Raw genomic sequence first — 25,155 nt, 5'->3', positions numbered from 1 at the left:
TTCCAAAAGGTCCATCTTACCCAGTATCTCCTCTAAAAGTTTTAAAAAGCAGGGAAACTTTTAGGTTTTTAATTAAAATGTGAAACTGAACACACAGAGTGAGATCTTAGGTCTATCTTCATTCATTCACCATTTTTCTTTTTGCTTTTTGGGCACCACAGAACCAGTTCTCATTTTTATTCTTATGGCAGCTCTTTGACTTATGATTTATGGAATGACTGTGCCTGTAACCTTGGCCTGGTTTATTGTACATCAACATTTCTCCAGATGACTTCCTCCACCATTCAGCCCTTCAGGAACTGAGCTTGAATATGGTTGAAAGCAAGAAGTAGAATTTGCACATTGACAGTAAAACCTAAGATGCAGTCAAGCATACAGTCTTACATATATTATGATTAGGTAGTGGTGCACATTGCTGCACATACATATTGTATCAGTAGTTTTCTGAAGCAGCCGTCTCTGTCCATTTCTGGCTGAACACTACACCTGGCTGGTCGGTAGTTTGTCTTTGGTACTGCTAGCGTTTGCAGTTATGGACCCTTTTGCTTCAGAAAACACTGTGTGCATCTCCTGGGTGGTATATTTTTAAAATTACTTTGTAAAGCATGTGTTTATGCAATTCATTTTATTATTTTTAATGTAACATTGGCTTTACCTTTTTTTGTTTTATGCTCAATGTTGTGGTGCAAAATAGTTTTTACAATAATTCCCTGGTATATTATCTGTTTTTATATGGAAGTGAAAGCTCTTTAAAAGCACCAAACAAAGTTGACAATTACAATTTTTGGAGGTGCACCAATAAAAAGGAAATATTTCAGACACATTCATCAATATAAAAAAATGTTTTTTGCACTAATAATAAAAAAAGAAAATTATAAAACTCAAAAGTGATGAACAATCGCCCATTAAGACCTGTACCTAGTGTTCATTCTGCTCATGAAAAATGAACTATCTCTGGTGTAGACAGACCCTGACTCATGTGTGATGGACTTCCTCCATTACAGTATGGCTGTTTCAGGTCGAAGGGGGGTGAGGAGTGAAAGGTGATGACAAAGGAAAGGCGATCAATCTGATTACTGTCCACCCAATTGGACCTCTGTCTGTCTCTGCTGTGCAGTATATTTGCAAGTGCAGTTGTGCATGTTGACATGCACCACAGGTCATGTCTCTTATTATAGGCCTCCAAAGAAAAAAAAAAAGAAAAACTGATTCATTTTTCCAGGGTGGTATCATAATCCACCCATATTTTTCTCAGAGCATTACTGGTAATTAAAAATAAATTGGCCAGTTTGCTCTGGCCCTGAATTTAGTGTGACAAGGAAGTGTGCATTGGATCAGATGTTGGCTTCAGGCAGTAATCCCTCATGAGATCTTTTTTTCTTTAATTATTTCCACATAACTATTAAATTGAACTTAAACTGCATGAAATTTTTAACCTCTTTTCCAAATTAAAAAAAAAAAGCAGCAGAGAAGGAAAGAAGAGAAATATTAGTTAATTTGACCTCAGAGTGTGTGTGTGGACATGTATGTGTGTTGGAGCAGGCCTGGGTATTAATCTGAACTGGATACTTGGCTCTGTCTCGCCCTGCAGCTCAGGCGTTGCTCCAGAGTAGCTCAGAGTCCAACAAATCTGTGCTGCAATTTTATTCACCATCACATGGCACAGGGTGTGTCCCATAGTCTCTATTGTGAGAATACAGTGTTATCTAATTTTTCTTTATTCATTTTCTTCTGTAAAATAAATATAAAAATATAACTATAATGTAGGATATGTGGCATCATCTTATGACGTTTAACACAAATGGCTGTTAACAACAGGAATATTGTTGCTGGTCATCAGCTGTTTAATATTATTAATCGTTTTTCATGGCATTTGGTTAAATAGATCAGATTGAAGAGGAAGAGAAAATAATTTTCTCTGGACTCCATGTGCTTCATATTTGTAGAAGAAAGACACAACCAAACCAAACCAAACCAGGCCAAGTCAGGCCATACCAGGAGCAGGCAAACAGGATTAAGCCGGAGGGTTTTGTTTGTGCATGTGTTGGCATGTCCATATTGTGTGCAGAAAATGCAGAAAGATTAGCATGTGGGAGTGAGTCTCTTTGTACCCAAAAGTGTTTGCATATTTCCATTTCCGTGTGTGTGCATATCGTACCTGGTTCTTCTGGTGTAAAAGTGTTTCCATGTGTCAGTAGTTATTATTCTGTAGGTGGTCACACAGAGGGCAGAGGGGATGTTTAATACCTGTGCAGCTGTCTGTGTGTGTGTGTCTGTGTGTGTGTGTGTGTTGGTCAGTGGATCAAGGATATGTGCATGCGATAGTACTTGTATAACTTACCTCACTAACTTTTGATTCGTTATGTGTTGATTGTAATTTTGTGTCTGTTTGTGTTTGTCCTGTTTTCCAGGTGTGTGTTTCAGGTGTGTGAGCTTGTATAATATGTGTTTGTGTGTGTGTGTGTGTGTGTGTGTGTGTGTGCGTGCTTCCAGGCCAGGAAAATGGTCTACAGTGTTGGTACCTGGCGATCAGTGATCCGTGTTATTGTTACCGGCAGCAATGGACAAACAGCTGAACACTGGACTCATTCATACTGACCAAGAGTTGGCTGACCAAGTGAGAGGTGTGAATTCACTCACTTGCAGTATTATTGCTATATACTGATGCAGTAATGCAGACACAGGAGACGGTTAACATTTCCAGGCAAAATAAAAAAAAATGTGTCTCATATATCACATTTCAATAAAGCGTAGACTTTATTTAAATAGTTTTTGTATTACGGTGCCTAACGGCTGTGGTCTGTTTACTCATCATTACTCATTTTTCTGTTCTTTCTGTACATTTGCCTCTTTTATGCTCGCCTTTATTTTTAGTTTTTCATTCATTATTTCACTCTGATTCTTTTCTGCTCTCACAGCTACAAAACAGGCCTCATATCTGATTTATAAGCCTTTTAGCAGCACAGATCTTTCTTTGGCTGTCCAAACAGACACAACTTGATTTCCTTCCAGTTTAAGAAGCCAAAAGATTATCAGATCTGTGTCACATCTTAACTTTACTTTGTTCCAGTCACAACACAAGTGCTGATTTTATCATGGTGGCAAAAAAAAGCTGGTCAGATTCTAGACCGGTTGAGTGACTGAAGATAGTTACATAACCACAACCAAAGTCCGGTGTTTTAGACATCCTCCCCTTGGCGGTCGTCATAGCAACATGGATTTAGATAGAGAGAGGCCCTTACATTTTCAATGATTTTACCATCCTGGGACATGGATGTGTGTGTGTGTGTGTGTCAGTTGGATTGATGTTCCTCTGGTTTTCTAGCAGACAGGCGGAAAGCAGATTAAGCTCCCTCTACAGCTGGAAATCTACACTTTTCACTTCTTGATGAATGTTCCATGTGTATTTAATTTTTATTCAATCAACAAGGAACTGATGATGTTTATTTGAATTTTCCAACTGTCTTATCCCTGTTTAGCCTTCAAATAGCTACATTAACAGTTACTTTTAGTGTTCATTGCTCCTTTCAGGTAACTAATGTTTTTTGAAACCAGTGCAGAATGCAGAATTCGATGAGTAGTGTAGACATTTTAAACATGTGATCAGGTAACAGTAAGACATTTTAGCAGTGGCATTTCAAAAGTATCCTTCCAGAGCCTGCGCTAAAAGCAGTCAGAAGGCTTTTGATGGTCTGGTCGTGAATGTGCTGCTTGTTTGACAGAGTGGACGTTCCTATCGGAGGCATTAGTTAGATCTAAACATGCTCTCGCCACGGGGAGTTTTCCGCTGCTTTCTCAAAGGTCATTCTTTGAGAACAGATTGGAGGGAAGTGTGCTCTTTATCAGAGGGGCAGGAGACTGTGACTCAGTGGACGCAGAGCTTTGATGATCTCATAAAACCGAGAGCAAAATCTGTTGAAGATTACTCAAATGTATTACGTTTCATTAATCAATTAGGGTCACATCTTGGATTTGACGCAAACACACCACTAAGGCTAAAGGTTCAAATCCTTCTCACCACCCACAGTGAATGCATGCACACTCACCACAAGCAAAGAAATGTATATATTTCTTTACATTACAGTACTCAGAGTGTCTCATCAGGGATCAGAAACATATTTTGGTATTTTTGTTTCATTCAGTTATTTGGAAAAAGTAGAGCAGGTGCAGGGCATTAAGAGTTTTTCCAGAGGTTTTATTGTCTGTTCCCAACATTTTAGCTTGAGTGCATAACCTCTAGATCCTCTTTTCTGTAACTGTTCAGCACATGGCATTCAGTGGACTATCTCAATATCCGTAACCTTAATCTTCTCAGGTGTATTTCTGTTATGCTGGTGCTGGTGTTTTCACTCTCTCTGGATCACGCTCAGATGAGAAAATCGACACCATTCTCATGTCTGTACAGTACCAGCTACCAGTAGCAGCTGGTTTCCATAAATCATAATCATAGTCCGTGAATGTTAACTTTACAACAAAAATAGTCAGTCCTCATCTTTGTAGCTGCTTGGTCCTCCATAGTCTGACTGGTAGCATTAGGAACTTTAACCTGCATGGTACATCTCAGTCCTCTACTTATGCTTCACTCTCTTTGAAGGTACAAAGAAGAGAGGGGTAATTTAAAGAAATGACCAGAAAAGATGTATTTGAAAAGGTTGAAGTAGCAGCTTCCTGCAAAGCATGTCTACCTCCGCTACATTTACCCAGACTGATGTCATTTACACTACTTTTCTGAAATGAGAAAGAGGAAGATCAAAAGGTAGAAATCCAGATCATTTATGAATGACAATAAGTGACTACTACATCCATATATACTCTGAGTGGTTTGCAGTTTTGTCAAATATTCGAGAAGGAAGGAAGGAATCCAGTTTATATTGATGGATCAAATTAGACTGTTGTCAATATGTTGGTCAAGAAAACTCTGTTGCCTGCTATCTATAATGTTATTTATGTTGATTCTGCTTAAACCATGTAACTAAAAATATGAGCTACTTTTAACAGCCTTACTAATCATCAGTGATTCTGTAAAATCTTTCAAGATATGGCATGTGGCTCTGGAGGCAGTAGCCTAAACATTTTATGAGGTGATGTGATTATCATATAGCTTGAAATAGCTTAAATGTATTATCCTTGTGATTGTGTCCCCATGTCAAGAACAGCAGTGTGTTTCAACAAGCAGTTTCTTACTGTACATTTTGTTTCCAAATAATCATCAGCACAAGTGTGATCCAGATCCTGGATTCCTTGAACAAAACAACCTCTCTGTCTATTTACATGTTTGTGGTCAAGCCTTAGCTACCAGCTTTCCACCACATAAGAGAGAGGAGATCTGTGGGAAATCCTGGAGAATTTCCTGTTTGTGGCGTTTCCTTTGCACTACCAAAACATCAGCAGCCTGGCCGTCTGTCTTCTGCAGGTCTCTAAATGTGTCCAGTGGGTGCTTGATGCATTATGTGTGTGTGTTTGTGTGTGTGTGTGCACATGTCTTAAATGTACACACTCTCATTACCTATAGATGTGTCTGTACGCTTGTGGATATATGAGTACCTCTGTGTGTGTGTGTGTGTGTGTGTGTGTGTCTGTGTGTCTGTGTGTGTTTTATAGAGGTTTCTGGGTTTACTCTGCCTTTCATTTAGTGTTTGGCTGTTTCTCTCTCATTGTAAAATCTATACAGTAACTGGATACACATGTTATTCAATCTCTCTGGGGAAAAAGAGTTGGAGGAGAGTTGTGTACCCAGTCTCAGCACAACTGCCAGATAATCTTAACCAAACAAATTATAACCAAAGAATCATTGGGAATCTGCAACTTCAGTGGTGTTTAAGAAGTGGCATTATTTGGTCCTGCTGAGCTACCAGAAACAGCAGAGGGCACTGAGACTGTGGACATAGACAAACCCGGCAAGAGAGAACAGACTGTCAATTCTGTGAACAACATGAGGTAGAGACGGCCTGTATGAAGGCAAAAGAGCCAAGATGTTAAATATCAAGAGTTCACCACACTCTGATCTGACTAAACAAAATCTAATCTTTACTTGAAAAAAAAGGAGAAGCAACAAAATATGTCACAGCAAGTCACAGCCTGAGAAAATTTGTACAACAATGTTAAACTGTTCTGAACTCCTCCAAAACCTGGCTCCACTTATAAATATTTATTTGCTCTCTTTTACTCTTTGGTTTATCACCAAAGTTTCTGTTTACATTCAGTGTTGCGCACCAAAACGAGCATATCCTTGAAGTGTTGAATGCATTTCCTTCCTCATAAACATCTGCTAAGCTGATATTTAAAAAATGAATGAATGAAACCTGCATCATTGACGTCTGTGGTTACTTACTAGCAGTCCTCTTCTTCCCTGCCTTTTCTAGCCATTTCTAGCGCATTTCTGCATTTCTTGGTGTGTTACCGTCACCTAGATCAGTAGAATAGTGTGTAACCAGTGGTGAGAAAAAAACAAAACAAAAATGCCTTTTTTTTTATTGTTGTATCATATTAACATTATTCTTCTTCTAATGATTTGTTTGTACAGTTGTACAGTTGAACTGTTTTTTCTCTCGTAGTTTACTACTGTATGTAGTACCTCAATGTAGTCATAGAGTGTATAGGCTATATGGAAGTGTGGAAATATTATTTACTTAATATTTCACTTAATTATGAATTACCATGTAAAAAGGAAAATTTGAATTTGAGAGAGAGACAAAGAAAGAGAATATACATGTGGAAAAAGATGGATCAAAAAAAGGATGACATAGAAAAGAGAGACAAGCTATGACCTGGAAGTGACATTCTTCTGTCTCGTCTCCCTACATTCTCAGTCTCTTCATCTCTGTTACTCTTTATCTCTCCCCTGTTTTTTTTCTCCATCTCCTCCCCTCCATCTTACTATTCTTGAGGATTGAGTGTTACATTGTCCTTTAATGTTGTGAATAAGAAAGAGGGGTGGAAGGATGAAAGAGAGAAGATGTTCCATTCCATCAGGATTAGGCTGCTTCATCTCACAGCAGACACAAATGCACTGCCCTGCCCTGCACACATGCACGCACGCACACATGCACGTGCACACACATGCATGCAAACACACAGATACACGCACACACACACACACACGCACACACATAGTCAGAGTCAGTCAGTATGAATGTTGCCAGAAGTAAGGAACAGAGCATCAGATGTGATGTGATTATTACTGGATAAGGATAATCCTGCATGTGTGTGCGCTAATGCTCATAGGCATGGGACTGCATGTGTTAATGTGTGTGAGAGTGTGTGCGCTGAACCATGTGTAAATGTCCAAAACCCTGCGGAAGATAGCGTTAATCCCTCTAAAGACTTACATAGACCTTACTTTTCATCCTTCTTTTCAAGCTTCTCATCCTTTTAAACTTTCTCTCATGCTCGCGTCCTTCTTCCAGTCCTTGGTTTTTCTCTTGCATGTCGTCCAAATCCACTTCCCTCTCAATGGGTTGCCGGCATCAGACGATCTCAGCATTGCTGCGCTGTAGGCTTTGGCTACAAAATCCCCTGTCACATTTGATGATTTGACACAGATATTAGCCTAACCAGAATACCACGGAGCATAAACCCTTCAAACATGATTCAAAAGCACTCATTTGAACTCCAATTATGGGTATATTTATATATTAAAGGACCTTTGCTATGTTTTTCTCCCATCATCAGTCCCTCTCCCTCTCTCTGTCTGTGGTTGGTTGTCTGAAGCACCCTGCCTAGCCGCTGCTTATTATCTTTAGCCCAAAGAAGTATAACAATGTTGAGCAGAACTCAAATTGAATTGAAGTTTTTTTCTCTATATCAGCGATTCACTGTTGGCTTGCTCAGCTGTCCTTTCGGGATTTTTGTTAAAATAAATATCCAACAAAATGTTTGCACCCACCTGAACATTTAATTGCAACATTTTCAGTATTTTTCTTTCTCCCAAGTTTAGAGGATGTAGGCCAAGTACATTTGATTTGCTGGTTCTTGTTCAAGAAAACATTTATTTGTTCCTCTAGCCCTGGAATTTAGTTGTTTTGCCAAAATGTGCCTCAGCACCAAAAATGCTGAGAACCCCTGGTTTGAATGGTTTGTTTTTATATGGTTTGTATTACAATTTCTACACTTATCAATCTATATTTACTTTGTTGGTCTGTTGGTTTCCTGTTTTGGTGGGTTGGTGATACAAAGTGTGCTGTGTCAATGGATGTGTGTATTTGTGTGTGTGTCATGCTGATCATTTTACACCACAATGCTGAGAAACTCTTCTCTTCACTCCAGCTGGTCAAAGTTTACACAGTTTTCCCTCCACCTACACACACACACACACACAACCATTGTGCTCACTGACATTTCACACACATACACACACACATACACACACTCTGCCTTCAAATGCAGCGTCTTTTCAGGGAAGAGCCGACGGCAGAAAGGTAGAAGATCAGTGATGATCAAAGGTCCTGAGACAGCATAGAGGATGTTTAAACAGAGCCAGTAAAAAATTAATTTAGCAAGGTTAAACTACAAAGCCATGATACTCTGTCTTGACTTCTTCAGATATGCTCTTTGTTACATTACTACTGTGAGATGTCTGACAAAAACGCTGTCAGGTATAGAATAAGGTTAGTTGGGAATGGCTGTCGGGCAGATTCTAAGTAAGACCATGTCCACACCAGTGTGGATAAATCTGGAAGTGTTGTTTATGTGTTAAAAAAAAAGTCCACACAGTTTCTCTTCAAATCTCTTTCCAAAAAAATGCCATCTGTATTAAAATGTCAGAATTACAGAGAGCTTGAGGCACTCCAACATACTTGAGAAAACACAAGAAAATAGAAACAAGACTAAGGGCTCAGTAGCAAACCGTGGCCCTGGACACTGGGCCTTCAATAGAACCACATGTGGCAATAAAAAAATCAAACATACCAATAAAAATAATAACCCGAGCCCTGTCACATGGAAGTTCAGCATATTAAAGGTTTCTTTGGCCTGACTGGCTTTGTAACACACAAAGGTGATTCTGGAAAACCAGCCACACAAAGCTGGCTATCATGACATTGCTAAATTTCAATATGACATGTAAATGACTAAGCCTATGTTATTTTGTGAAAATATATGGAACAAGCAAATCACACTGACTTATTTCATGTATTTGTTTAGCTAGAATGAAAGTAAAATGTCTAGAATAATCATTGTTCAACAACTAAAGATGGATCCAATGCTAATCGAAGGTTTATGTGTCTGTTTGAGGTTAGACACACTTGAATTTCAATGTAGATTTATGTAATATCTTTCTGCCAGAAGTAAAGGCAGCAATGCCATACAAACAAGTTAATTGTCGATATCAGATGTCTCATACTGACCAGCCAATACCTCCTGAGGTGAATTGGGAAAAGGTACAAGCTCTTTGTAAGCTTTGTTCAGCCATTTTTCATTTGCCTTAATTAATCATTATTAATTATTGCCATTTCATGTCCATGGCAATAAAACTAGAGAGGCAAATTGTAGGTTTACAGTATACTTCTTACAACTTTCATAGGAAACTGTGATTATCAAATGATTTAAATGATAAAACAAATTTGTTTATTTCTCACCAAAATGTGTCTTGACTGCAGGCTGTTTATAGGAAAATGAATGACAAATTGATCCATTTCATACTGACTTCTGTGCCTGAACACGGCAATAACCAATATAAATTCAAGCACAGTAAAAGACACAAAATTGAACAAAAGTCAACCTAAAATCAGAATTACAGGTTTAATTATACAAAGAAATGCCCACAGATTGACAATTCTCACAATGAGACCAGTTAACAAACAGCAACTTGTGCCCATGAAGCAATCAACAACGACTTTCTGCTTCCTTATGGAAAGTAAAGCTATCATGGAGAGTTTGGAATTAGCATATATCTTCAGAAACATCTTCAACCAAATATACTGCAATGTTCTTGTCAAATTTTGCCCAGAATAAGACAACACGTAAATTTGTGTTTCTCATTCGGCAGAGAAATGGAGCTGGGAGTTACTGGGTTAGTGAGTTAACGTTTGTTGTTGTAGTGTCGTCTCTTTTTTCCCCTCGCTCACAAACTGACCAGTTTCATGGTTTGCTTATCCACTAAGTACTGCGAAAGCCCAGAAGATGTTGGTATATTGTCCCGCCCACAACTCAACAAAATATGATTGGCTAAGACAAATAAGCTAAGACAACTGTCAAAGTCAAATTTATGCCCACATTGATTTGAATTACACGGGCATTTGTTACAGCTACTCAAGGTCGTGGTGGGGGGAGTCACTGATTCACCCAGATACCATTGGAAGAAAAATTGTGATTGGTCCATTTTCCTTTCTGTTATATTAACTCACTGTTTGCCCAGACATATTGGTCCAAGTTTATAATGATGATCCAGAAATTATTACTATTATTTCAGTGAATTAAAAAAAAACAAATATATATTTATTAGGAGTACAAAAATTTTTTCACTATTTTTTCTTAGGCCTTCACTGAATACCTTGAAGGCCCAGAGGGTTCCCCTCTGTAAGGGCTACTTTATGTTCTAAAAGTACTAGTTCATCAGAACAGCATATCAGAGAGCAAAAGTGTTTATAGAGAGCCAAAGTGCAACTAGAACTTCCAGGTTCTGCTCCAGAAACAAGAAAACTACATTAAATCCCAATAAAATCCAACCTTTAGCCTTTCTCAACAGTATGTCACGTTGTTCACTTTACATATTAAGACAAAGGTGGCAATCCAAATTAAATGACTGAATACATCGTTTGACCATACCCTAACCCTAACCCAGAATGACACATAGGAGCGTTTTCTAATATGGCGCCTCTATCGGCAGTAATTGGCAGGACAACATCACTCGTCTGTGCTTTCCAAACCTGTTACGAATCACTGTTAACAAATAAGTATTTTATGAGTTTTATGATGTGGCAACGCTATGTTTAAGGTCTGGTTAGGTTTAGGCTCAGAATACAGGAATTTTAAAATCCTAACCGATTTTGAAATCGGGTTGCATCACACACATAAAGAGAAACTTCACAGATGTTTTTCTCACACACTACAAGATTTGAAAATAATGGTGCATCACACACTAGAGGATATTATTAAGAGTATCGTGCCAGAGGATGAAAGAGACTGACATGATGCAACAACTTGCTTAGGTCTTCTCTTTGTCTGTACAGTTATGATATGACAGACAAGTTATATAGACAGTCGTGCTCTTGCCACATATCGACAAGCCTTTCCAGTGCACCTGTACAACAGCTTGTGGTTGTTTCTTTGTGGTCGCCATTTCAAAAGTCCTCTCATTCACTTCCATCTCCTTGTATACTTGTCTCTCTCACTGGCTATTGTGGTCCCACTTGGAAAGTAGTCATGTAATCATCCAGATTTAAAATCTTAACTATCAAATATGTTTGAAATTATCAGGGTGGCTCCGATGAGTCTGTGAGCAGTTCTGGAAGTTTAAGATTGGATCTGTAAATCTCTCACATTATCAGATAATCTGGGCTGAACATCAGTACTGACCAGGGTCCCAGGCCAGATTTCTCCTCCAATGGTCTGGAGGGGTGTATCAGGGATAAATCAGCCCAGGTTTAGGGAGAGGTCATGGTTTGGGTTAAAAAGATCACTTTGTTAAGGTCAGAGAAACGTGGTGTGGGTTAAAGTTACTACTTTCTTAAAGTTAGGTAACCCTCATCATCATGGCTATAGTAATAACCAGGCTTAAGGTTATGGGACAATTGTATTACAGTTTTTAAAAAACTGTCTGAACTCATGGGTGGAAATGTGACACTTGTGGTTGGAAACAGAAACAAACAGTGGTCTCCTGTGGCAAAGTCCGCTGGTGGTTTATAACCTCCATCCACCCAACCCACCTACTCTGAAGAGAAAATTTGTCAACTTCTATAGACGTCATCTCAACTGTACTCTAGGTCATAATTACTATGGTGCTGTTACCAAGTGCTTGCTCGTGGGGGAATGTTGGATCTCTCTAAATCAAAGAGTGCAGTCTAGAACTAGTCTATGTGAAAAGTGCCCTGAGATAATTTCTGTTGTGATTTGGCGCTATATAAATAAAACTGACTTGACTTGACTTGACTAGATGACATCTGTAACTCAAACTTAACTACATGTGGTTTTTGGGCAACTGACGTTACCACCTATTGTGTTGTTTTTCTTGGAATGACAGTCTTGTTTATTCAGTTTTGGACATGCCTGTACGAACAGCAGGACAGAGAGGACTGAATGGTGTAAATGTTTTTAGACAGCAGAGATTACAGCTAAAAAATAGGAAAAAATGACAGAAGCTTGTATTGGATGCCATGTGGTACATTCATAGTGGTTGTAGTTTTTTGTATGCTTACAAAGTATTCGTTGTTTAACTTTGTTAAAATTACACAGGTTTCAACCTCTGATAGCAAGTGCTATAGTGGAGCCAATTTGTCCTGGACAGTAAACCACAGGATCATGCTGGATAAAAGAAATGCTGAATGAGAGATTGCTGGTGGACCAGAATCTAGCCCAGACGTGACGTTATGACTCTGGCTCCCTATAGCTGTTCTAAACAGCCGCAATTGAAGGCAGGGCAAAAAGCTGGCTGTCATAGAGAGGGGCAAGATATGATAGTTGTTTAAATATGAGGGTAACAGCACACATTTTTATCTACTGGAAGGCATTTGACATGGTACTGCACCCCTTGTGGCATGTGCCACAAACACAGAAGCACAACATTTAGCTGTTTTTGGCCACTACTCAAAACAGCACAAGGCCACTTGAATGCATTTTCAATTTCAACAAGGGCCACCTTCCTTGTCCACACAGAAGCAGAGTTTTCAAACTTTCAAACTTCATCACGACACAACTCCTTTCTTGGTCCAAGAGCGCTAAATAATTGCCCTATACGACAAACCAACGGCAATTCCAAATGTTATCTCTTCTTCAGGCAGTGGGCTTTGGGAATAACTTGTTATATGTACATGATTGCTTTCTGTGCCACAGAGGTGCCATTGTTTCATCATGTTTTTGTTTGTAGGCCTGTTCTCATTTTACAAAAGTGGTCGTTATCTTGTTACTGTGTTGTGAGTCTATTTAAGTGTGTTAATGAGGCAGCCTTCCTGTGTTGTTGGCCTGTTGATAAGCTAAGCAATAGGTTCACAGCTTTTACTGGGGTTTTACCATGGTGTTTAGGTGTGTTCGTGTGCATTTGTGTGTATGTCTGGAGCCAAGGAAAGTTTCCCCCAGGGCGTCAGGCTCCTCATTAACCCTCTCTTCATCTCTCCATTCCTCTCTTTCCTCTTTCTGCCCAATCCAACATTCCTCAGTCCTTCCTCCTCTCCTCTTCTCCAAAAGCCAACATTCACATCAAAGAGTATCCTCTATGGCAATTTACTTATTCATTAAAGCTTTCTGTGTTTTACATATTTTTTTTCATATGTAAATCTCTATCTGTGCTCAAGGTCATTTTTTCTGATTTCTAAAAGACTGATATGATTATATTACATTTAAATCATTATGTGTAAGAACATCTAGATAGATAGATGGATATTTTTCTGAGCAAATATCACCATCCGTAGAAAAAATGTGCCTCTAATCCTGGATTTAGATGCCGTAAATCATAAAAGAGGAGCGCCTATGATTGCTACATGACCCAATTCTAATCTTTTTCTTTGCAGAGGAGAAATTTCTAATGTGGGTCATAAGGGGTTAAGAAGAAGATTTTCTGTTTTTGTATGAAACCAGCTTACAGTAAGATCCCCTTTTTGATAGTCTGTCATCTTTATATTGAAAAGCCAAATACCACATAGCTCACAGTAAAAAAGCAAAACAAAAACAGAAAAAAAACATCAAAATCTGTTGTCATTTCTAAAATCATTTTGCATCCAGACTTAAAAGAACTAGAGAGTACTCTGCTAGAATTCCAAAATCGTCTTTAATTTCACATGGACATGACAACATTTCGACCAATGTTTGGTCGAAACGTTTCAGGTGACCTGAAGAAGACCCATGATGGTTGAAATGTTGTCATGTCCATGAAGAATTAAAGAAGATTGAGGAACAATTTAGCAGAGTGCAGGTACTTTTTTGTTCTTAGTGTATTGTTTTTTTCTTATCCAGCACTGGAAAAATGTATGGATGTGTGTGTGCCCACTGTGTTTGCATCCGGACTTGACAATTATTTTTAAAGTGAAATTATTATATTGTTCACACTATTTGTTTTGAGATATGTTACAATATGAAATAAACTGCAGGACAAGCTAAACTCTTTTAAAATGACTGTCAGAAAGCACTGTCATCATCTTGGAACAAGTGCAAAACAAGTGAAAATACTTAAAGAATCAATCTGTGATTTCACCGAACTGACTCCCCAATAAATATTTTGAATGGAGTTTGAAAACAAAATACAATAGCAATGTAAGTTATGCTTGTGAGAAAAGCTGTGTTAACTTTTTTTTAAAAGCATAGCTACAAGTGTAAATAAGTCTGAACACATTTCTGATATGTTTTCACTCCATCAGTTCCCTGTACAGAATGTCCCCTCAAGCAGAGTGGAGTTTAAGTGTTCTCAATATTGCCACTGTTGGGACGAGAGAAGCCTGTCTTTTATCACTCCCTCTCTTTGTCTCCTTCTGTTCCTCGCACGCTCCATTTCTCTTTTCTTTTTCTCTCTCTGTCTCAATCTTTCTCTTCCTGTCGCTGTCGGAGGGGAATGACGACCATCTGCAGCCCTCCTGCCCCCTGACATCTGGAGACGGGCTGAGACAAAACGACAACAGCACACACACACACACACACACACACACACACACACACACAAGCACAGGCACACACTGTCTTTACTGTAGTGAAAGCTGTGCAGCAGAAAGGAGAAGAGGAACAAGGAATGAGTTGTGGACTGGAAGGAAAGAAAAGACAGAGAGCAGATAGGAGCAGGGGGATATAGACAAGGTCTAATGGCAGTAACACATCACACTACTGTTGGGCTGTCATCATTCAGAATACATATTATTTTCCTCAGGACAGTGAATAATGTAGAGATATTAAGAAAGAGTAGAGGGAGGTGTTTTACAGTAATGAGGACTCAACGGTCTTCTCCTCAGGATCTCACTTGCATAACTACCTGTACATCTGTCAAAGAGGCTGTCCTATCATATTTCTTTTTAATATTCCCTCATTATTTATTTATTTATTGGTTAATTAAATGGGGCAGAGAAGATAATACAGTAATTAACTTTGCTGCAAATGCGCCAAAAAGGTTATTTTTCATCTGCAGTCTCTGGACAGATGTTACATAGTCACCCTAAAAAGAATCCAAAATTAAAATGGTTATTGTAATAAGATATGATCGTGCAGAGCAATAACAAAAGGGATATTAGATATTTCTTTTGTCTGTCCCAGTTGTGCACTTTGCTCATAATTATAATCTCATCTGAATCCTGTTCTCTGCTGCCGTGACTTTGTAACATCGTGAACCTCTGCTGAAATTTTAACTTTTCTTTTATATCAAATGTTGTTTTGATCAGGGCTGATGTCATGGTTAAAAACTTTAAAGCCATATATTCACATCGCTAAATCCTTCCAGGCCACTTCTGCAGTATATTTCCTTTTATCAGAGCTGCTCTGTTGGCAAACTCTGCTGTTTAACTGTGAAGCTGCAAAGTCATGTGTGTTTGGCTTTGTAGCTGCAAAGAAGTGTCTGTGAACAGGCTATTGATTGTGTATCTCTAAGACAGCTGTCATTTTATGGATTACTAGTGTCTTACATATGGTGGCTCAAATGCTCTATTTTGTATTTGAGGAACATGCAGATCCTTTTATTTAATCAGTGAAAATGAAGCCCAGCTCACTGCCCCATTGCCTCTGATACTGACTTTATAATTACTATGTCCATCAAACTGTGTGATGAGAAGACAACAGTTTTGAAACTGAAGAAAGGAACACAAAGTTCAAAGTGATGTTTGAGGAATGATACCTACCGAACACACATTTTCTTCCCTGGACTGGTGTGAAATTCTTTGGAAACCAAGACTCCAGAAAGAATTTTTGACCTTATCATACAGGGATACCGCCATGAGAAGGCTTGCATTCCCCTGTAAGCATTGACATTTGATGTCCCACAACAGACTCTGTTAAAAATAGCGCATTAGATAGGTCAGGGTAAGGAAACTTAAAGCTTTTTGAGTGTTTTTAGGTGCAGTGCCATATCCCAAAACAGTAGTCTGATCATGTTGGACACACATGTCACAGCCTGCAATAAGGCTAGCAAAGTTAATAACCTCTTCTAAGGGTGAGTCACTTCCCTGCCTTGAACTTAACCCAAGTACAGCACCCGCCAGTGTGATAAATGGCTAACTTATGGTCTGGAGTAATTAGAAATACAAGCTCTTGAAGTGTATGAAGGATAGTATTTCCACCAGAGTGAGTTTAATCAGCTTCCTTCATCTCGGTCACACTTACAGCTAATTCAAAGGACAAGCTCTTGTAGGAGATGACGGATTATTTTTCTACCAGAACAGAATTAAGTTGACTTCTTCAACTCCCAAATGGCAGAAATGCCTAGCAGCAAGTTGAAGAAATTAATTGTTTACAAACCCTCAACCCACTCTGGAAGAACAAAGTCAAACCACGTTGACAAGTCTTCTCCAAATTAAGTTCACTTCAGGCAATCAGCACATGACCAAAATACATTTCCACAGAATTACTGTGAATAAAATGACCCATCTGAATGTTTTAATCTTGGGATTGCGGTTAGCTACAGGACCTAAATCAAAAGAGCATTTGGAAAAATGTTTTACAGATGGTCAACTGGATCATTCTCTAAACATGAGGCAGGATGTAGAGCAAAATATATGTTGTTACTCGGCATGGCATCTCATTTGCCTGTTTACAAGTATAGGATAAATACTGTAGTGACCACAGTGCCATCCGTGTATTTTGCAAAAAGCCTAGACAGGAAACTAATAGGTGAGCTACATCTGTGTGACACTCAGAAATGTATTTAATTAGCGTTTTCACCACATTTCTCAGCAAGGCTAGCCATTACATAAGAAGGTCTAGATTCTTGTGTGAAGGTTCAATGCAAAAGTCAAAGTGTTCCACCGAGATAATTACAGATTCTGTCTGTTTGACCTGCAGGGCAGCAAATGTGTCTGCTCTGGTGACTTTGTGATGTCTGTGAGGGCTGATGTGAGTGTGAGTCCATCTCTAGGTCTATGTGTGAGAGAGAAGAAGAGAAGAAGTGAAAGATCAAAAAAAGAATATGTAGATGTAAGTGTGCCTCAGCGGGAACAGACCTTCAGTGTGTGTCTGACTGAGTGCTCTGTGGGGTTTTTGTGTGTGAATGTGAAGTGGTGGCAGGACCAGTTATTTTCATTAAACCATCTGTGACACTGAGAAACCACTCTTTTACATCCAAATTAGAGTCTCTGTCATTCTCCAGAGGAAATGTTTTCTCAGCCTGCAGTCTGACACAGTACAATGTCCCTGAAGTGTTTATGATTAATCTCATATTTTATTATTATAATATTTATAATGATTATATTTATATTCCAGCTGCTTGTGTCTGTCACACAGTACAATGGAAGAGGTCTGTGACATTACGCCCATATATAACCTAGCCAAGCCTGTCAAAATCCTTTCTCTGGTGCTGGTCGGCTGGCTGCCACTTTTAGCAGTCTTAAGGCAAACCAGCTAAATCGCAGTGGCAAGCTGTGAAATGCCATTTCATTCCTATTTAAAATCAGTTTTTGGCACTCAGCCTTAAGTTGTGTTTGTTTCGAGGTAGAATCTTCTTTTTGCAGAAGCTATGACCTTTGTTTTTTCAAGGACACCAGAATTAAACTTTAAACATTCTGATAACACATCATGTTGTGAATATATGTTGGCTTTAATTTCTTTAGCTCAGCAGATTCCTGCAAAAAATAAGGTAAGAATTTATAGTATAATTCAGTAAGACCTGTCTTTAAACCAGATGACCTGGGTTTACACCCCATGTCAGCAAACACCCACCCTGGAGGGTAATATTCAGTACCAAACTCTGACTGACTGCACTGGAGGGACTGCAGTACAAAAAACTGTATTTTCCTGGGAGAATCAGTAAGGTATCACACTTCTCTTTCAGAAATTAAAAATGAATATATTCTTCACAAATTGTACTGTGCTGGGTGACAACAAGACAGACAAGACTGTGTTTGCACAACCATGTTTTATATTAACAAGATTTTGTCCCAATTATGCCATGACAGAGCCAATTACAGTCAGTGTGACATTTCTGTGTTTTAGCCTTTCCTCAGATCTTGAATGTCAACTAAAGCTAAATTAGTTCAAAGAACCTTGCAGCTTGCATTCAGCCTTGGGCTATGAGTAGGCTACTATAGGAAACAAGGCCCAAGGGACACAAGGGAGCCAAGAAAACCTCTGAAAAGCCTTGAGTGTTTGAGCTAGTTAGCACGACAGCTTTGTCACACCTTCATGTGAATGGACTTTATGGACCTGAGTGCTGAACTGCACCAATTGGGGTAATTGACTATCTAAATAGCTGCAGCTAAGATAGAGTCACTGCAAAGTATAAGATCATTAAAAAGACACACTTTAGTCTTTGTTTACTTAGACTGGGGGTTCCTTGACTGTTTCAAAGCAAACTGGGGGAAATTTGTTGTCTCACCCTGAGATCCAGTTACCACAAAATGTACTGCTGTGCTCATTTGTGAGGGGCCACAGCAGAAACAGAAGGAAACAGGCCCCTGAGGAATTTTGGGTCCCTAATGAGGAAACACTTGTGCAGAAAGTAGTAGTAGAAGGATTTTTTAGGACCAGTGCATCAGCATATCTTCGGACTGATGTTACAAGTAGCAAATATTCAAAATGCAACAGTTTGCATTATTATGTCAAAGAGATCCTCAGGATTTCCTGACAAAAAACTATTCTAGTCGGAGTGAAAAGGCTTTTCTGAATAAGACACAAACACAAACAAAAACAATTTTTTTTTAGATTGTGCAAATTCATTCCCCAATGTTCTTACTGCTGCTGTTTTCTGAGGGTTGCCACACAAAGTTTCATTGTGTTGCATACAATGACAATGACGTGTCTCATGTCTATAACAGAGAAAATCTTTTAGGTGGGCTAACAGCTCTTTAAGGCAGGATGAGCCGCATCTATGCAAAGGTTATGGAAAATGGATGACTACTGACTATAACAAATTACATAAGATAAGTTTACAAAAACATGGCTGAAGAATTAAAGAAACTGGCAAAACAATAAAATTAGACAAGCATATTTAATCAGTCATATTAGCAATAAACAACATGATTGGTTGATACATAATTTATATAGGCTACTTTATAATATGACAGTAAACTCACATATTAGTCTGACGATCTGCTAAAAGATACATTCATGATTGTCCTAACTGCTCTCTACATATGGAAACATGAAGATACAGAGTGGAATTAAATAATCTTAAACATCGTAAGGTGGCCTTGAGTAATTCACAGATCTAATTAGAGCAAGTTAACACAGTGTTAAGTTATTTATGTTGTTTGTGTCATTATACTCCGTTCCAGAGTATAATGAAATAATGTGTAATCCCTCTAATGAGCTGTCGCTGCAGAAACACACAGGAAGAAAAACCAAGAGGATACACAGAGAAAAAGAAGAGTAGGGTGAAAGAGAGCTGTGATGGAGAAAAGAAAAGAATGCTCCACCTGAGCTTTTGTTACTATGTGACATTTTCTTTGGGTGTGTTGGTGTTTCATGCTGATTTAAAGCCCCTGTTACAGGGCGCATATCTATAGGACCCCAGGTCACCAGACATCACGCCTGTAGGATCACCAAACAGCAGCCCCCGCCTCTCTTGACCACACTCCTTACTTATTGACTTGTAAATCTCTCTCTCTCCTTTTTGCTCCACGCCACCTCTTTATCTCCTCATTCCCCCTTTTTACTCTCTTTCTCTTAATTTCTTTTCTTTTAATGACCCTCTATTCTCCCTAAAGTCATAGCCAACAACCACGGAGATTTTGAAGATTCCTACAGTAGGTCTGATATGATGTGAAGGACATTATTTGCTTATCCACAACACTTAACAGTACTGTGATTATTTTGTTTTAGTGTGGGTGGTCCCAGTGGAATGGGAATCAAACCTTGACACTTTTCTTTATGCTCAATGCTATTTTCTCAAATGCTGTGTACAATAATACATTTTAATTTGGACAGATTTAATAAAAACCTGAAAAGAACTGGTTGCTATATCCTACTTTGTGTTGTCTGACCAAAAAACAGAATCCAAATCTTTTGAGCAGGTCTTCCTGAGAGTGAAGTGGTGCTGCAACCTGAATCCCTGTTGACCATCTATTTTTCTTGAACTGCTCAGTCTTTTTCCTCCTCTCTCTCCTCTGGCCCGTGGGTCAAATCTCAGAGGCCCACGAGTTACGACCACTTCTCTGCTGTGTATGTGTGAAATTTACTCGAGCCAAGTTCTGTATATCATTCAAGAAGACACAAGTGTTGGCTATCTCAGTGCATGTCTTGAACTGACCCTCTCTTCTTTGAAGCTCCCTGGCCAAGTCTTCACTGCTGCAAGCTTCAACACTAAGAACTGCCATATACCATAGTAATGATTCCTTTTCTTTTGCTGTTAGTGTATAACAGACACTAAATCCCTGGTGGGGATTCAGAGTCTTGTTTAATGAAACTTCTGCAGGATGTATTTTTTTTTTTTGCAGTCTTTAATTTACTGGTTGTAACATGTTCTCTTTAACTGCTAAGTCGCCCTGCCTGCTGGCATGTTCACTAATAGTGGAAGATGTTTTCATTGTGTTGTGTGTCCTTGGGTTATTTCATTTATTTGAATTGATATGTTGCTGATTATTGCAGAGAACTCATCACCCACTTTTATTTGTGGATACTTGCTTCATACCAGTTCTCTACTTGAGACTGCCCTGCAAGCAAAAATTTTGTTCTTAAGTCCTCTAGTCGAGTGTATTGAAATTTTCTTCTCTTTTCCTTTTCAAATCAATCCACTAGGATCCACATGATGCCACGTGATTCGAGAAAATTCTACAAAGAAGCTTATAGGACTTTGTCATTATTAGATTATTTTAATGTGATTATCATTAAATGAAAGCATCTCTTGTCCAGAGAAACACTGTACAAAAAGATGGAGGTTTTGCCAATCCACAGTACATTTTATGTGACTATACAGTACAGTGGAGAACAAACCTGATGAAAACAAAATGACTCAAATTATTCATCCTTCCAACAATACTCAATACAGGGCTATACCGTGTGAAACACAGAATCACAAATAGTTTATATCTCTCTACAGCATCAAATCTCAGTATTACTTACAGAGATGACCCCCAGACTGTGACCACAGATCTGACTCCTTGTATGGCTGCAGCATAACAGATGGACTGCTTGCCAGTGTCCTCACATCACTGAGTATCCATCACTCAATTGTGTCTGGCTTATAATGTGCACTGCTTACCCACAACTACCACAGCCCTGGAGGACAGCATTATTTCTATTGTGAACTCTGATTGACTCACATACATGCATTTGATATGGTACAGTGTTCTCATGTTCTCTCTCTCTTTATAGCCCTAAATTGTCTTAGAATTTACTTGTTAAGCATAAATACTAATTTATCATTTTATTATCTTAATATAATAGAACAAGGCAGAAGGAAGGTCAATGGGGAGGTTCAATGAGGCTATGATCATGTTAGCACATTGTAAGAAAATGTCCTTGTAGCCATCAGCTCGTTGGATCCCTGCCATGTTGGCAGCTAAACCCCAGGCTCTCACTCAGCCTGACAGGCCTTTACCCCACGGAGTGCTGGAGCCTCAAATCAATAATAGATCTTGAGATCCTAGTCCTGATGCCCCATCCTGCCCCCAGGCTTCGAGAGAGCACCTTAGACTTCAGGAAAGTTAGTTGTCATCAAAATAGTAAAACTTAAAAAGTTGTGACTGTAGTCCACTTCCCGACTGAAATGACACCAGATTGTTCGTGCATGGCCACAAATGCAGTGTAGTCTTTGTTACTAAGGTTGTTCCATGGGTTGTTCATGTTGTCCGCTTGCATATTTCGTATCTCGAACGTGTATGAATGTTATTTGTGAAGCTAACATTATGATTAAAGAACAAGAAAAAGAAGTGAAATCTTACCACTACTGTTTGTTTACAGAGTAGGCGTAAGTCTGCAGAGGAGCAGCTGCAGAGAAGCGAACCCATCAGAACAGAGTGGGAACAGAGCATGGGGGCCTTAGAGAGACAGGAGCTAAAAAGGCCTGTTTCAGACAGAGGCTGAACTGCATAAAGGGTCAGTATAAGATAAATAAGGAGTTTTTTTTAAAACTGTAAATCATGTAAAGATGTACAAGTGGAGCGCCAGCATAAAAATATAGACCTGGAAAAGATATGTCCCCTTCAACACTGACAACATTTGTAACAGCTTTCACACAAACAATTACAAAAACATTAGGGCTTTTCTAATTTCAGGGAAGACTCTCACTTAAATATAGAAAATTGATCACTGCAGCTGGATAAGAACTTATTGTTAAAGCGTATTTAATTAGAAGGTGGAAGAAGTCACACTTGTTGTAGCACAGTATTATATATGATAACTTTCACTCAAAGTTCAGTGTACATCATGTGATTGAAAACAGTTAATTGTTCCCCGCATCAAACTAATGCAATAACAGTAATCATATTTTAATTATCCATCTATGTAGCAGCCAACTGATATTGAAGAATGCTGATTTCAATGAAAGTGCTTGGTCTATCCACTCAGTGTCTGTGCTAGACAACCTGTCCTGCTGTTTTTAACCAGCACTTTATGAGCACAGAGCCTCAACCTGGTTTGGAACCCTGAGGTCACGAGGAACGTAATTCATGTTTTTACTTTTTGAAGTGACCTTGACAGAGAGGGGGCCTTACATGGCGATGTCTGTAATGATTATTTTTCTTTTTCTCTTATTAAATTTTATTTTCATCATGCTGTCATGGCAGTAATGCAGTTAAATATACCTAAAGATGACGTAGTCCCCCTGTGCAAATGCCTCTGTACCTCAGCTGCTACCTCCCCACTTCCCCCTCCGCTGTTTTTATCACTCTCAGCTTTACTGACACAATGGGAACAGATACAAAATGTTTTTAATTTAAGAAAAAAAGAAACACATTGCAGTCGAGTTCAATCATTCTAAAACTGGAGCTGGGAGAAGAATGTTACTTAATGGAGTGCAATGACTTTTTTTTAAACCAGGACTTTCAAAGACTTTATTCACACATCAAAAGCTAGATCAAAAAGAATACCGAATGCACATGATTTGAAAATATGTACAGTATCAGCAAACTGGTCTCATCTTTGAGCTGTTTACTTCCCCATTTCATGATTCAGCACTCTAGTTTTTGACCTAGATAGCAACAAGGCCCAGACAGAAGAAGACAGAGAGCAATCATGACCAGAGAAATGAGTGGATTGGGAGGTTCTGGTTTCTAGTTCCACCAGCAGGAACAGGAACTTACTGTTGACTGTCGTACAGTAAGTCGTTAGTGTACATAAGAGTAAGTCAGCAGGTAAGACACTCATTGACTGACTGATTCATTCATTCATTAGTGTGTTGGCAGTCTTTGTCCATAAGATAAGTCAACAACACATTGCCTTTTATCCCTACCTGACTTCCTGTCTCCTTGTCCAATTTCCCTTTATTCATTCGTTCACTTCCCCCGAAGGAGCCCTTGATATTATTTCATGTCTTTGTTGGTTTCTTTTGACCCTCCTTTCAGACAGACAGTGATTCATTCATTATGATCTGGTACATTCCGATACAGTGATCAGTATTGTAATGAAGTGAGCTGGGATTGAGCCTAATGCTTTTTACAGCCATTTCACAACCACAGGGAATCAGCGCTGCATGAGAACTGTTAAGCCGTCATCCACCAACATCGCCTACAGGCACATGGGTTATACAGGAGGGTGGTGGAGATTGGGTCATGTTGACACTAACAGCAATGTTGAGAATCATAAGAGCAAAACTATCTGGTGAATCTGGTACCAAATCTCCCCTTCAAAGATATTTGCAGATGTTCACTTGTCAGGCTACAGGGATAAACTGTCATTCAAGATTAATTTTAAAATCAATTATTCAAGCAGCTGATGTGAGGATTCAAAACTCCCCTCTTCAGTGGTGACCTTATTCTCACATCTGCTGCTGCTCTCAAGCACTGCTGACCCCGCGGTAAGTAGAAAAAAATCTTTCAATTTTACCGGGACAGTAAGTCTATGTTTGAAGAGACCTAAAGTTAACATTATAAAATCCTACATAAATGAACAAATTTGATGTAAAAGGGTCCACTGACTTGTCACTCACACACATATACAAAGACAGACCCTTAAAGGGGGTGGGTGGGGAAGTTACTGTGCCTACAGGACACAACAGCTGAGGGGTATATCAGTCTATTTTTGTTCTCCACCCATTTAAGTCTCTCAGAAGGAGGTGTGATCATTATGGGGTGCCTGACAGTCTGAGATCACACAAAAGAGAGGACAATTTCTTATTTTCTTGTCCTAAGAACTGTCTGGAATTGTACTGGATGTAATAAATGAGAATCTACTGAAACATCAAGCACATATCCAGATTGTATTTCACTGCCCCACCAAGTTAAAATGAACAGAAACAATGGAAGTGAGATAGTTGGAGCCCACAGCACCACAACAATAGTAAAACAGCATCCGTTTGCTCCAGGTGGTTGTTTTTCCAAGAAATTCTGTAGCAATGGACTGTAGCTACCTATGAGGACACTGACATCATGTCTTCTGGGTTACTTCAGAGAATATGGGGGTGTACATTCTACAATTACACACAAATTACACATAATGGGTTTTAAAGGCTGAAAATGTTATTTTTTCAACTCAGTATCTTTAAAAAGCCTCTTTTTAGTCAAGAAATAATCAATTAAATCAAGGAATTCAGCATCTATCCACCAGATTTTTTTCCTAACAGAGTGGAAAAACCATCTAAACAGACGTTCATGTAGAGAACTAATGTTTACAGAAAATATAACTGAATATTTAAATGAATGAATCACTAAGCTAAAGTTGAAATAATCAGAATTTTTCACAGGATTTTTGGTGGCTCATCAAGACATTCCTGGAAGAGTGGGGGTG

Source organism: Thunnus thynnus, chromosome 11 (assembly GCF_963924715.1).
Source record: "Thunnus thynnus chromosome 11, fThuThy2.1, whole genome shotgun sequence".
Classification (NCBI taxonomy): domain Eukaryota; kingdom Metazoa; phylum Chordata; class Actinopteri; order Scombriformes; family Scombridae; genus Thunnus; species Thunnus thynnus.
This window is presented reverse-complemented; position numbering follows the sequence as displayed.